Source organism: Salvia miltiorrhiza, chromosome 2, assembly GCF_028751815.1.
Source record: "Salvia miltiorrhiza cultivar Shanhuang (shh) chromosome 2, IMPLAD_Smil_shh, whole genome shotgun sequence".
NCBI lineage: Eukaryota > Viridiplantae > Streptophyta > Magnoliopsida > Lamiales > Lamiaceae > Salvia > Salvia miltiorrhiza.
The window spans coordinates 30,086,586-30,098,277 of NC_080388.1; the positions used below are offsets into that span (position 1 = coordinate 30,086,586).

The 11,692-nt window shown below is 42.7% G+C and overlaps 1 long non-coding RNA gene across 1 annotated transcript; it reads right to left on the reverse strand.

The window, feature by feature from the left end:
- Positions 1 to 2,145: 2,145 nt before the first annotated feature.
- LOC131013264 (uncharacterized) lies at positions 2,146 to 3,074 on the reverse strand. The gene is made up of 2 exons (XR_009097611.1): positions 2,470 to 3,074; positions 2,146 to 2,372 (listed from the first exon to the last, which is right to left on the reverse strand). It is a non-coding gene; the product is annotated as an uncharacterized LOC131013264 (long non-coding RNA).
- Positions 3,075 to 11,692: the final 8,618 nt, after the last annotated feature.

Consider the following 11,692-nt stretch of genomic DNA (forward strand, 5'->3'; position numbering starts at 1 on the left):
ACTAAAATAAAAAGGAGCCAAACAGAGCACACGTTGCTGCCCTCCCCATTTCGTATTTACGTCACCTGCTGCGTAAAATTTTGTACGGACACAATTTTTAGATATGCACTTTATTCTCTTGATAGTAATAATGAATATGAAAAATTACATTTCAACTTGCCCTTCAATTTGATTAAATGATTCGCACGAATTTTGCAATTAAAATGTGAGTTTCTTCGCTAAGAAAATCACAAAGTTTGATTATTTAATACTCTCTCCGTCTGAAAGTAGCACGAGTTTTAATAAAATGGTTTGTTGTATTGTGAGTGGAATAAGGATCTCATCTTTTATGTGAATGTTAAAGTAATTAAAGTGAAATAGTGGTCTCACCTACTTTTACTAAAAATATAAATAAATACCAAAATGTGGAACGAACTAAAATAAAAATATAAATATTAAAAGTTGGGAGGGAGGGAGTACAATCTATAAATCGTTGTAATAAAAATAGGGTTAATTGCCTATAAATTCATAACATATACACGGAATTGGTTTTTGCACCTAATTTAAAAAATTCGCTTCTAAATACATAACCTTTCCTTTTTGTCTGGTTTCTGTCCGATGACCGGTTTTTTTTCACGCCGGCGCCGAAATTGACTATGTGGCAGCCGAAATTAACACTGTGACAGTCGGAAATTGACACCTAAGCTTATTATTGACATGTAGAAAAAAAATAATAAAAAAAACAAAAAAAAAACACACACACATCATCATCTTCCCCAATCTCCCCCACCCCCAAACCCTAATCTCCCTTCCCCCACTCACTGCCGCCACCGTCGACGGCTCCCGCCACCCCCCTCCCCCTCCCCTTCCCCACCTCGGCGCCCCTCCTCCTCCTCACCTCGACAGCGCGGCGGACGAGCTCCAGGGCTCGGCGGCGACGTCAGCCTAAACACAATCTCAAATTTCTTTTCAGACATCCCCAAGAATCAACTACACACCAAGAACACACGCAGAAAGAAAGTGCTGCGAAATTAAAGAACGCGGCGGTGCGCAAAATTAAAGAACGCGGCGGCGACGATTTAACAGATATTCCAGGGCTTTTCTCCCCTCGGCGGCGATTTAACAGAAGTCGTCGAATCCACCAGAAATTTCAGGGCGGCAGCGCGGCAATTTAACAAATAGAAACTAGGGGTCTTCTCCCTGCAACTGGCGTCGCTGTCAGCCACGACCGCCGCCTCGCCATCCCTTCTCTCCTCGCCTTTGCTCTCTCTCCTCTCTCATCTCCCAACGCGCACACACAGATGGGCGGCACGAAGAAAATCAACGGCAGCCTCTGATGCTGTAATGACCCGACTTTTTATTAAGGATTATATACTTTTAATTACTGATTTAAGGATGTATTATGGTAATTAGAGTTCAGCATCCATTAATAAAATACGAACTTATATGAATTTGATAATTTATATATGTGATGATTTATTTTTTTATTTTCAATAGATGATGCACTCAAAATATATTTTGAGTCCATTAATTTATTGTGGAGAATTTAACACTGAAGTGTTAAATATGAATCTTTTATCGATTGTTTACTTAAGCCCATGAGTAATTTAATTTATGTTAGAAGCAAGCTCAAATGGATTTTATGCTTCAATAAGAATTAGGCTTATATGTCTTAATGTATTTAAATGAGTTTGGAACCATATAATTAATATATTAATCTCTTAGATTTTTTTTTAATGATTAAAAGTTGAATAATCCTAAGCATGCTGAATCCTAAGCATGCTGAAGAAATTCTTACTACGCATGCTGAAGGAAATTCTTCAGTCTTACATGCCAGCTGAAGAGTTCATACCTGTAAGTTGAAAAAAATTCCACAATCCTCATCCATCCAAACCACCCCATTTTTCTTTAAAACCACAGCCATTTTCACCATTCTCACACCACCATTATCAACTACTGCAGCCCAATTTCACAGCCAATTTTAAGGTAATGCAACAAAGAAATTTCTGCATCTTTCCATTCTCTTCCCAAATTGATTTCTAATTTTTGTGATATACAATATCTGCAGAGACTATTATCCACCTACTCAAGGTATCATCACCCTCAGGGAACCACCAATTCATACCAATTCATACGGCTGTTCAGATATTTCACAACATGTTTACATATGCACATATGAACTGAAATTTATAGACTAGTTCAGTTTCAAGAAAAGAATTTCAGATTTCAATAAGCATTTACAGTATTTGATTTCTGCTCAAAATCCTATGCTATTTTGTGAACTAAATTGTGGCTTGAACCTACTGTGTGTGTGAGTCGAAATCAGAGGGGACGGCAGCCGCGGTGGCTGCCGGCGGTCGACGGTCGGCGACGGAGCCGAGGTGGTCTCCGATCTGCCAAAGAGAAAAAAAAAGAGATGAGTATTTCAGATTTTAATTTAGAAAATGAAAAAAAAGGGGGAAAATAGAAAAGGAAGAAATTAGGGCTTACCTTAGGCTACCCGTCGATCCAGAGAGAAAGGCGAGAGAGCCGAGGGTGGCGCGGCCTATCGCCGCTGCTCCTCCGGCGAATTCCGTGGCGGCGACGGCTGGATCGAGCAAGAGAGAGAGATGATGAACAGTGTTCCGATCTAGAGATCTAGAAACCGAGAGAGAGAATCAGGGCGGCAGGCGGCGGCCGTGCTCTTCCACGGCCAGGCGATGGCCGTGAACATCCGTGGCGTTGAACGGCGGTGGCGGATCTGCCATGGAGGAGGAGCGGAGGCGACGGAGCGGCGGCGTGGCTGCGCTTGCTGCGCCTTTCCAGCGGCCGAGATTGAGCGAGAGAGATAGAGGAGAAGGCGACGGCGAAGGCGAAGGCGACGGCGAGGCGGCGCGCCGGAGGCGGCGCCGCCCTCAGCCGAGCAGAGAGAGGGTCGGGAGAGAGAGAGGTCCGAGAGATAGAGAGAGAGGTCCGAGAGATAGAGAGAGAGAGAAACTTGTGTGTGTGTTGGGAGGTGTTTGTGTGTGTATATTTAGGTTAGAAAAGGGAGCCGGGTTTGGGCCGGGTTTCAGCCGGGTTTGGGCCGGGTTTGAGCCGGGTTTGGGCCGAAAATATTGGGCTCCCTCTTGGGCCAATTTTATTAATTGTTTGGGCCGAGACTTGGGTCGATTTTAATTAAATTGTTTGGGCCTTATTCAAAGAAAAACATGATAGACTTAATTTATCTAATTAATTTGAGCTTGATTAATTTAATTATATATTGACCTTTAAATTAATTATTTAAATGGAGTTCTTTATTTCAAGTATTTATAAATGAATTATAAAATGAAATATTTCGAGTTAAACTCTCATTTAAATTAATTCTTTTCAAATGACTTATTAATATGGATTATTTGAAAATGATTAAACGATTTTAAAAAAAAATAAGAAAGCATGATCTATGATGATATAATTTATCTATGTAATATTATAGGATTTGTTTTTTTTAAATGACGGAATATTTGACTTGATGGCATAAATAGAACGAGTTATGATTAATGCGCATGTTGATGTTCGAATAAATAGTTTCGAACCTAAATGATAGTTATGTGATAATGTTTTGAGTTAAAGGTTTTGACGAGATAAGATTAATTCTTTCCAGTCCACATTAATTATTACTTGGACTCCTATTATTTATTAATAATGGGTCTCGAATTTATATTACTTGGGCTCCTACGATTTAATTGATTAAGTCCAATGAAATTTATTTATTTAACCCAATAAGAATTATTATTTTAGGCTTCTTTATTAATCCTAATTATTTTAATTAGTGATTAATATTAAAATTTACTAATTTTTAAAGGGTGATGATGAGCTCACTTATTGGGCTTCATGATTTTATTATCTTGGGCCTCATTTGTTGGGCTCTAGAAATTAATTGATGTTGGGCTTAATATTATTAATGCATTGGGCTTCGAATTTATTCTTTTGGGCTCAAATTAAATTCCTTTTGGGCCTTGATTATTTTATTTTAATTGGGCCTTCATAATTATTCTATTATATTTAATTAGAGAAGATTTTAAGACTTACTAATTATTAATTAGTAAGTGAATTAGATTATTTTAAGATGAGTAGATTATTAAAGATTAATAATCCGACCTCATAAGACGAGCCTTAATTTCTTAAATAGGATTAGCATCTCATAATTTAATTAAAGGAATATGAGTCATGCATAATCTTTTCACGCATCCTCATTTATTGAGATTTTTCGAGAATTAGAATCTTATTTTATTTTCTCGAATTAAAGGTCAAGCACCAGAGTTAGAGCTAAACCGTGAGTCTGCTATTCAGGTAGGCTTTCTACGTATAAACTAAAATTATTAGAATTGTTAAGACTTTATGCTTATGAATTTAAATGATATTGTCAATGCCTAAATGCTTTATGTTTTATTATTAATTGCCTATCTGATGTTAATCGAATTCGGATTCTGGATGGGACCGCAAATCCCTTCGGAATTAGTGTACACCTTGTGATCGTGAGTCATCTAGCGGGTTGGCCGATCATAGTGTCCGTAGAGGGAGGCCTCCCTCTCGGCACGAGTTACTGATATGGTGATTAATGATATAAAATACCTGCGCGGGTTATTGATGAAAGAAATGATATTATGTTTGGTAAATACGAGTCTTTAAAGGAAAACCCTCGTATCTTACTACTGTTGAAAGGCTTGACAATAAAATATTATGCATGTATGTAAATTTCGGCAAGTGTCCACTAAGTACTTTTGTACTTAGCCCTGCATGTATTTTTAAATGTGCAGGTTGAGCGGTGATCGAGGATGTAGTGTGCAAGCGGAGCTTTGTCAAACTAGGATGATTACCTCAGAGTAGAGTATATGTCTTCATACATATACTCAAATTGTTATTCCGCTGCGAACACTGATTATGTTAAGATATTATGTCAAACAATATGTATTATTTAATAATGTACTAAAACTATTGAGTACCCCGTTTTGGGATAATATTATGTACGGTCCCCTTGTGGCCTTCATTGATATCTAGATATTTCGATTGATTTCCTTATACAAGTCGAGTCATCAAGAAACCGAATATGCCCCTTTCTTACTCCCGCTCCTAAATTCCCTCCCTTAGTCGCGGTTTCCCCGAATTTGCTATCCTTAGCAAGTGCGGTCGTGACAGAATGGTATCAGAGCATTTCTTTTGCTCTGAGTACTAATCATTCCTTCTAAGTTGAGTCTAGATTAAGTAAGTTAATACACTTTTGAACTAGTTGACAAAAGCTTGGCACTACATCTCGTCACGCTCAACGGAGGTTATGGTAAGTACTTTCAAGTTTTAATTAAGTTAATTTCTTGAAATGTATGAAGCATGAATAAGTATGACTATGGTATGAATCACAAGAACTTAGAACTGTTAAGTTATATATGCTCACTCTCACGACGGAACATAGAAGAGAACTTAGGGAGATGCCTTAACTTTTTCTTCATGTTACGATGACATCGACAATGACGGTCGAAATAGAGAAAGAAGAATTACACGAAGGGTCGCATGATGACACCACGAGCATGAAGATTGAGCAGCGTAACGAACGCCAATAGTACGTTGATGGCATGGGCATAGCTTAAATATTCGAGTGTTTTTCTACGATGAGATCTCGAATTAGCTTGGCCTTTTGAACTTATTTTGTTGAAACTTTTAGTGCTCGTTGCTAGATTTAAGAAAATATCATCATCACATAACAAGCCCTAAGTTCGGTAAACAACGACACTAGAACTATATGATAGTCGAATTAGGTAATCTGTGATTAAGTATTAAGAACCAGTATGACTTGTGTAAATGCTAGATTTAGATGATGAGGTGTTTTTGCACGTTATGGTTATTGAACCGAATTTGTTTTCCGATTTTAGATATTTAGAACCTTATCGCCTTAAGTTACTTGTCGTGTGCTACTTTTGACGATAGAATTTCCTTTGTTAGATGGCGAGAACTGTTTTCACCCGACGACGACCACTGCCCCCATGGGCTAGTCCAGAGGAGGTCGAGCGGTCCTACCGCACCTATGCTCCATGTCACGGGGATAACCTCGGACAGTTCCTCGCAGGTTTTCACAGACACTGGGTCGAGGCGAGTGCACATGGAGTATCAGGGTATGACGGTATCCAGAGGTTGATCTTACTGTTACCTTCCGAGTGGCAGGGATGGGCTAGACAGATTTCTACCCACTACATTTTTCGCCGAGAAGATTACCACGACCTCATGGGAGACTTCCCTAGCTTTATTGCGGAGCTTCAGATCTGTTTCACTTTGTGGGGCCGCGCCCCTCTAGGGCCCTACATCCTTCCGGGAGACTACGTACAGGTGGGAACGCCTTTGCCAGCGGAAGCACCCACTACTGCTCCCGAACCCTCGATGGCCTTGCCCCGAGATCCTCCACCACGAGCCTCAGTTCTAGGGCGCCGTGGTAGGCACGATGACGAGGCAGGCCCTTCTCGCCCACGGGCTCGCAGGGATTTCCCATCGCCCCCTGACTCATCAGCCCGGGCTGCTACTCCTCCACCACCAATGATACCTACGGCAGAAGCAAGGCTTTCGACTGCCATGGCCAACGCTGACAGGGTCATGTCCAACCTGAGGGAGTTCATAGATAGGGGCAAAGCCCCTATGCAGGAGGATGATGGTACAGTACCGTATGGTACGATGAGGAGTACTCATCCCGAGCCCGTGCCAACTCCAGCTCCGATCAAGCCTCGTGCCACGGCCAGGATCAGCACCAGAGACGATCCGATCCGTGAGATTGTGGACGATATCTTCCGCTCAGCCCAGATCATGCAGGAGACAGGCGAGGGCCAGGGAGAGACTCCGTTGCCCAGCTGGGAGCCGGGCGAGGATGAGGAGGAGGACCCCGAGGAGGATGAGGAGGAGGACCCCGAGGAGGATCCAGAAGAGGACCCCCTGGCGTCACCGAGGAGCAGTCATACCGCGACTCAGAGTTCACAGATTTGATAGTTTTAGCTTGTGGATGTACTCCGGAAATGATAATTCGTTCCAATGACTATGTTTTTAATTATGTTGTTTCTAGCTAGCATTAGTACGGAAATGTTGGTCTCTAGGACATTCCGCGAATAAAAACCCTTTTGTGATTGCTTAACTAGTAAGCCGATACATCATAGGGAGTACTAGATAGACTTTACTTACATTTTGGGTTGACAATGTAAAAGCCCTCGATGAGACAATTTTCCATGAGATATAAATGACCCTAGCATGGGTTTTCTACGACGATCTCGTGTATGTTTTATGTTTCTCTACGGGTTTTATTCTTCACGAGTCAGTTAAGAATGTAGTAACTTTGAATAATGTGACTTGTATATACAACGGTTCCTGTTAATGTCTTAGTTTTGGAGTTATGATAAGTTAAAATTAACAAACAGTTCTTTCTTAATTGCCTTAGAGATTCCTATATAGAATGTATTAAAAAGGGTGTTTGTAATTTGCAGAATGCCGCCTAAACGAGGTCGCCCCCCTAGGAGAAACGTTAACAATGATGGAAATCGCGATGAAATACCTGAAGGGCGGCGAAACGATAGGGAACCTACCCCACCCCCTCCACCCCCTGCTAGAAGGACTGAAGAACTTTTTCTTCGACAGAATCCGCCCACATTCACTGGGACAGGCGACCCAGCCGAGGCCGAAGCTTGGATACGCGCCTTGGAGCGTATCTTCACTTTCCTACACTGCACAGAAGAGGAGCGACTCTCGTGTATGTCTTTCCAACTAGCCGGATCGGCTGACTTTTGGTGGGAAGCCCGCCGAAAGACTCTGACTCCCGAACAATGGGCAGCATACACTTGGGAAGACTTTAAGACGGGATTATATGATAAGTATATTCCCAAAAGCTACAGAAAGAAGAAGGAGGCTGAGTTCTATAGCCTGAAACAAGGGAAGAAGACGGTGACAGAGTATGACAGAGAGTTCTGCGATCTATCGCGTTATGCTCCGCAACAGGTGGATACTGATGAGAAAATGGCGGAGAAATTTTGTGCCGGTCTGAGGCACGAGATTCGGATGACTCTAGCTAGTCATGGTGGACTCTCATACACTGAGTCTTTGAACAGGGCACTGGACATCGAAGCTGCAATGCCAGTAGAAAGGTTGGCTCCGCCACAGACCTCAGCGCCAGCCAACCCACCTGCACGCCCTCAGAACTTTAAAGGGAAGCGCAACTGGAACGACCATAGAGGAAATGAAAATCAGACTAACAAGAGGCCATGGCAAGGAAATGCGCCGTTGAGACAATATCAGCAACAAGGACAAGGGAAGCAACAGGGTCCTGCCCCGGCTGGAGGCAGCCAAAGACAAAATGAAGTTCCCCTTTGTCCAAAATGCCACAAACCACATCGTGGTGTCTGTAAGGCTGGAACTGACAGTTGCTACACGTGTGGCCAGAAGGGCCACTACTCCTCACAATACCCCAACAAACAGCAGGGCGCGGCAATCAGGGCCACTTATGCCCAGCCCCTGCAAGCAGTTTAAGGGCAACACCAGCCCCGCCAACAACAGCCATACCAGCAGCAATACCAATACCAGCCCCGCCAACAACAGCCATACCAGCAGCAATACCAACACAAGCACCAACAGCAACAGAGGCGGCAGCCACCATTGCCGCAGCAGGCGAGAGCCTTTGCTCTCACCCAAAACCAGCCCGAGAAGAACCAGGGAAACCTGGCAGGTATGGGCAAGCTTAAAGGTTTTTCCATAATGATTCTGTTCGATACTGGTGCCTCGCATTCTTTTATATCTGCCCCTTGCGTAGATACCTTAGAAATCGAATCAGAACGAGCTAAGTGTGCCTTAAGAATCACTACACCCTCAGGAGGAAGATCTACCACCACACATGTTTGCTCGAACGTAGAATTTGAAATAGGAGAACTTAAGATGGTAGCGAACAATCTTAATATTCTGCTTATGTGGGATGTAGATATAATCTTAGGAATGGACTGGCTAGCTGAGAATCACGCCACCATCCTTTGTAGTGAACGAAAAATTTCTATTCGACCACCTGGAAAGGAACCGACGGAATTTCACGGCATAGGTATGAAGAAAAGAGTACCAGTGATATCCGCATTACAAGCCAGAAAAGAGATGATGAAGGAAGGAAGCACAGCTTATCTCGTCTACCTAAACGGGGAAGCTAGTGAAGACAAGAAGGTGGAAGATGTGGCAATAGTACGAGACTTTCCAGAAGTTTTTCCTGAAATATTGCCAGGACTACCTCCAGACAGGCAACTAGATTTCACCATTGATCTAGAACCTGGATCTGCCCCAGTATCAAAGGCACCGTACAGGATGGCCCCAAAGGAACTACAAGAATTAAAGGTGCAACTACAGGAACTCTTGGACTTGGGTTTCATCAGACCCAGTGTCTCGCCTTGGGGAGCGCCTGTACTCTTTGTCAAAAAGAAAGATGGAACCATGAGAATGTGCATTGATTATCGAGAGTTGAACAAACTGACGCTTAAAAACAAATACCCTCTTCCAAGGATAGATGATTTGTTCGATCAGCTCAAAGGAGCCAGTGTATTCTCAAAAATAGATTTAAGGTCTGGTTATCATCAACTGAAGATCAGACCAGATGATATATCTAAGACCGCTTTCAGCACAAGATATGGTCACTATGAATTCGTTGTCATGCCATTTGGTCTAACCAATGCACCGGCAGTATTCATGGACCTCATGAATCGAGTTTTCCATCCATACTTAGACAAATTTGTCTTAGTGTTTATAGATGATATCCTCATCTATTCTAAGAATGACCAAGAGCATGAAAATCATTTAAGAATCATCCTGGAGACATTAAAGACGGAGAAGTTGTTCGCCAAATTCAGCAAGTGCGAATTTTGGTTGAAAGAAGTAATGTTTCTAGGGCACATCGTATCAGCAGATGGAATCAAGGTGGACCCCGCCAAGGTGCAAGCAGTGCGCGAGTGGAAATCACCAACCACACCTAATGAAATCCGAAGTTTCTTAGGTTTGGCAGGATACTACAGGAGATTCATCGAAGGATTCTCTAAAATAGCGAGACCAATGACGCAATTACTTCGCAAAGGAATCAAGTATAAGTGGAACGAAGAGTGTGAAGCCAGCTTTCAAGAGCTGAAAAAGAAATTGACAACTGCACCAGTGCTAGCAGTTCCAGCAGCCGATAAAGAATACGTGATCTTCACGGACGCGTCCAAAAATGGGCTAGGTTGTGTGTTGATGCAAGAAGGAAAGGTCATTGCCTACGCCTCGCGACAACTAAGGCTACATGAATTGAACTACCCTACTCATGATCTGGAACTGGCAGAAATTGTGCATGCTTTGAAAATTTGGAGACACCATCTATACGGAGTTAGATGTGAAATCTTCACTGATCACAAAAGCCTTAAGTATTTTTTCGAGCAGAAAGACTTGAACATGAGACAGAGAAGATGGCTCGAGCTCGTGAAGGATTACGATTGCGGTATCAACTACCACCCGGGAAAAGCTAATGTAGTAGCTGATGCTTTAAGTCGTAAAACTCAATCCGAGTTAGGACTTCTTCTCACTCAAGAGGACACACTTGTAAGGGATTTTGACAAATTGAAGATAGAAGTGGTTCAGCCACCGGCAACGACAAGAGCAATTATTGCAACTCTAGTAGCCGTCCCAGACCTCAGAGAAAGGATCGTCAGTGCCCAGAGAGCGGATGAGAGCTTGGAAAAAGTTCGTCTCAAGATCCGAACAGGCACGCCAGGAGGCTACCAAGAGGCAACGGATAACGCAGTTCTTTTTGAAGGAAGATTGTGTGTTCCCCATAACGAGGAACTGAGAAACGAGATCATGAGTGAAGCTCATGACACGCCCTATACCGCTCATCCCGGAAGTACCAAAATGTACCAAGATCTAAAACAGAAATTTTGGTGGGACGGGATGAAACGAGATATAGCCTCGTTTGTAGAGCGTTGCCTTGCATGCCAGCAAGTGAAAGCTTTACATCAACGACCATATGGGAAATTGCAGCCATTGGAAATCCCAGAATGGAAGTGGGAGCACATAGCGATGGATTTCGTGACGGGTTTACCCAAGACAAATAGGGGCAACACAGCTATTTGGGTAATAGTAGACCGTCTCACAAAGAGCGCTCATTTTATACCGATTCCAATTACCCATGGATCGGAGAAACTAGCCCAACTGTACATTCGTGAGATTGTACGGCTACATGGAATACCAATATCCATTACTTCAGATAGAGATTCAAAATTTACTTCTAGATTTTGGATCAGTTTGCAGAAAGAGTTGGGAACGAGATTAAACTTTAGCACCGCCTTTCACCCTCAAACAGATGGACAATCAGAAAGGACAATTCAGACCCTTGAAGATATGTTGAGGACAGTGGTGCTAGACCGAGGAGGAAGTTGGGAATCAGTGCTGCCATTGATCGAATTCGCCTACAACAATAGTTACCAGGCAACCATTGATATGGCACCTTATGAGGCGCTGTATGGAAGGAAGTGTAGATCACCACTTTACTGGGATGAAGTGGGTGAAAGAAAAATCCTTGGGCCAGATGCAGTAAGCGAGATGATCGAGACCATCCGCCAGATTAGAGCAAGAATTAAAGAGGCCCAGGACAGACAGAAGTCTTATGCTGATACCCGACGAACTGAACTACAATTTAAGATTGGAGACAAAGTTTTCCTTAAAATATCACCCTCGA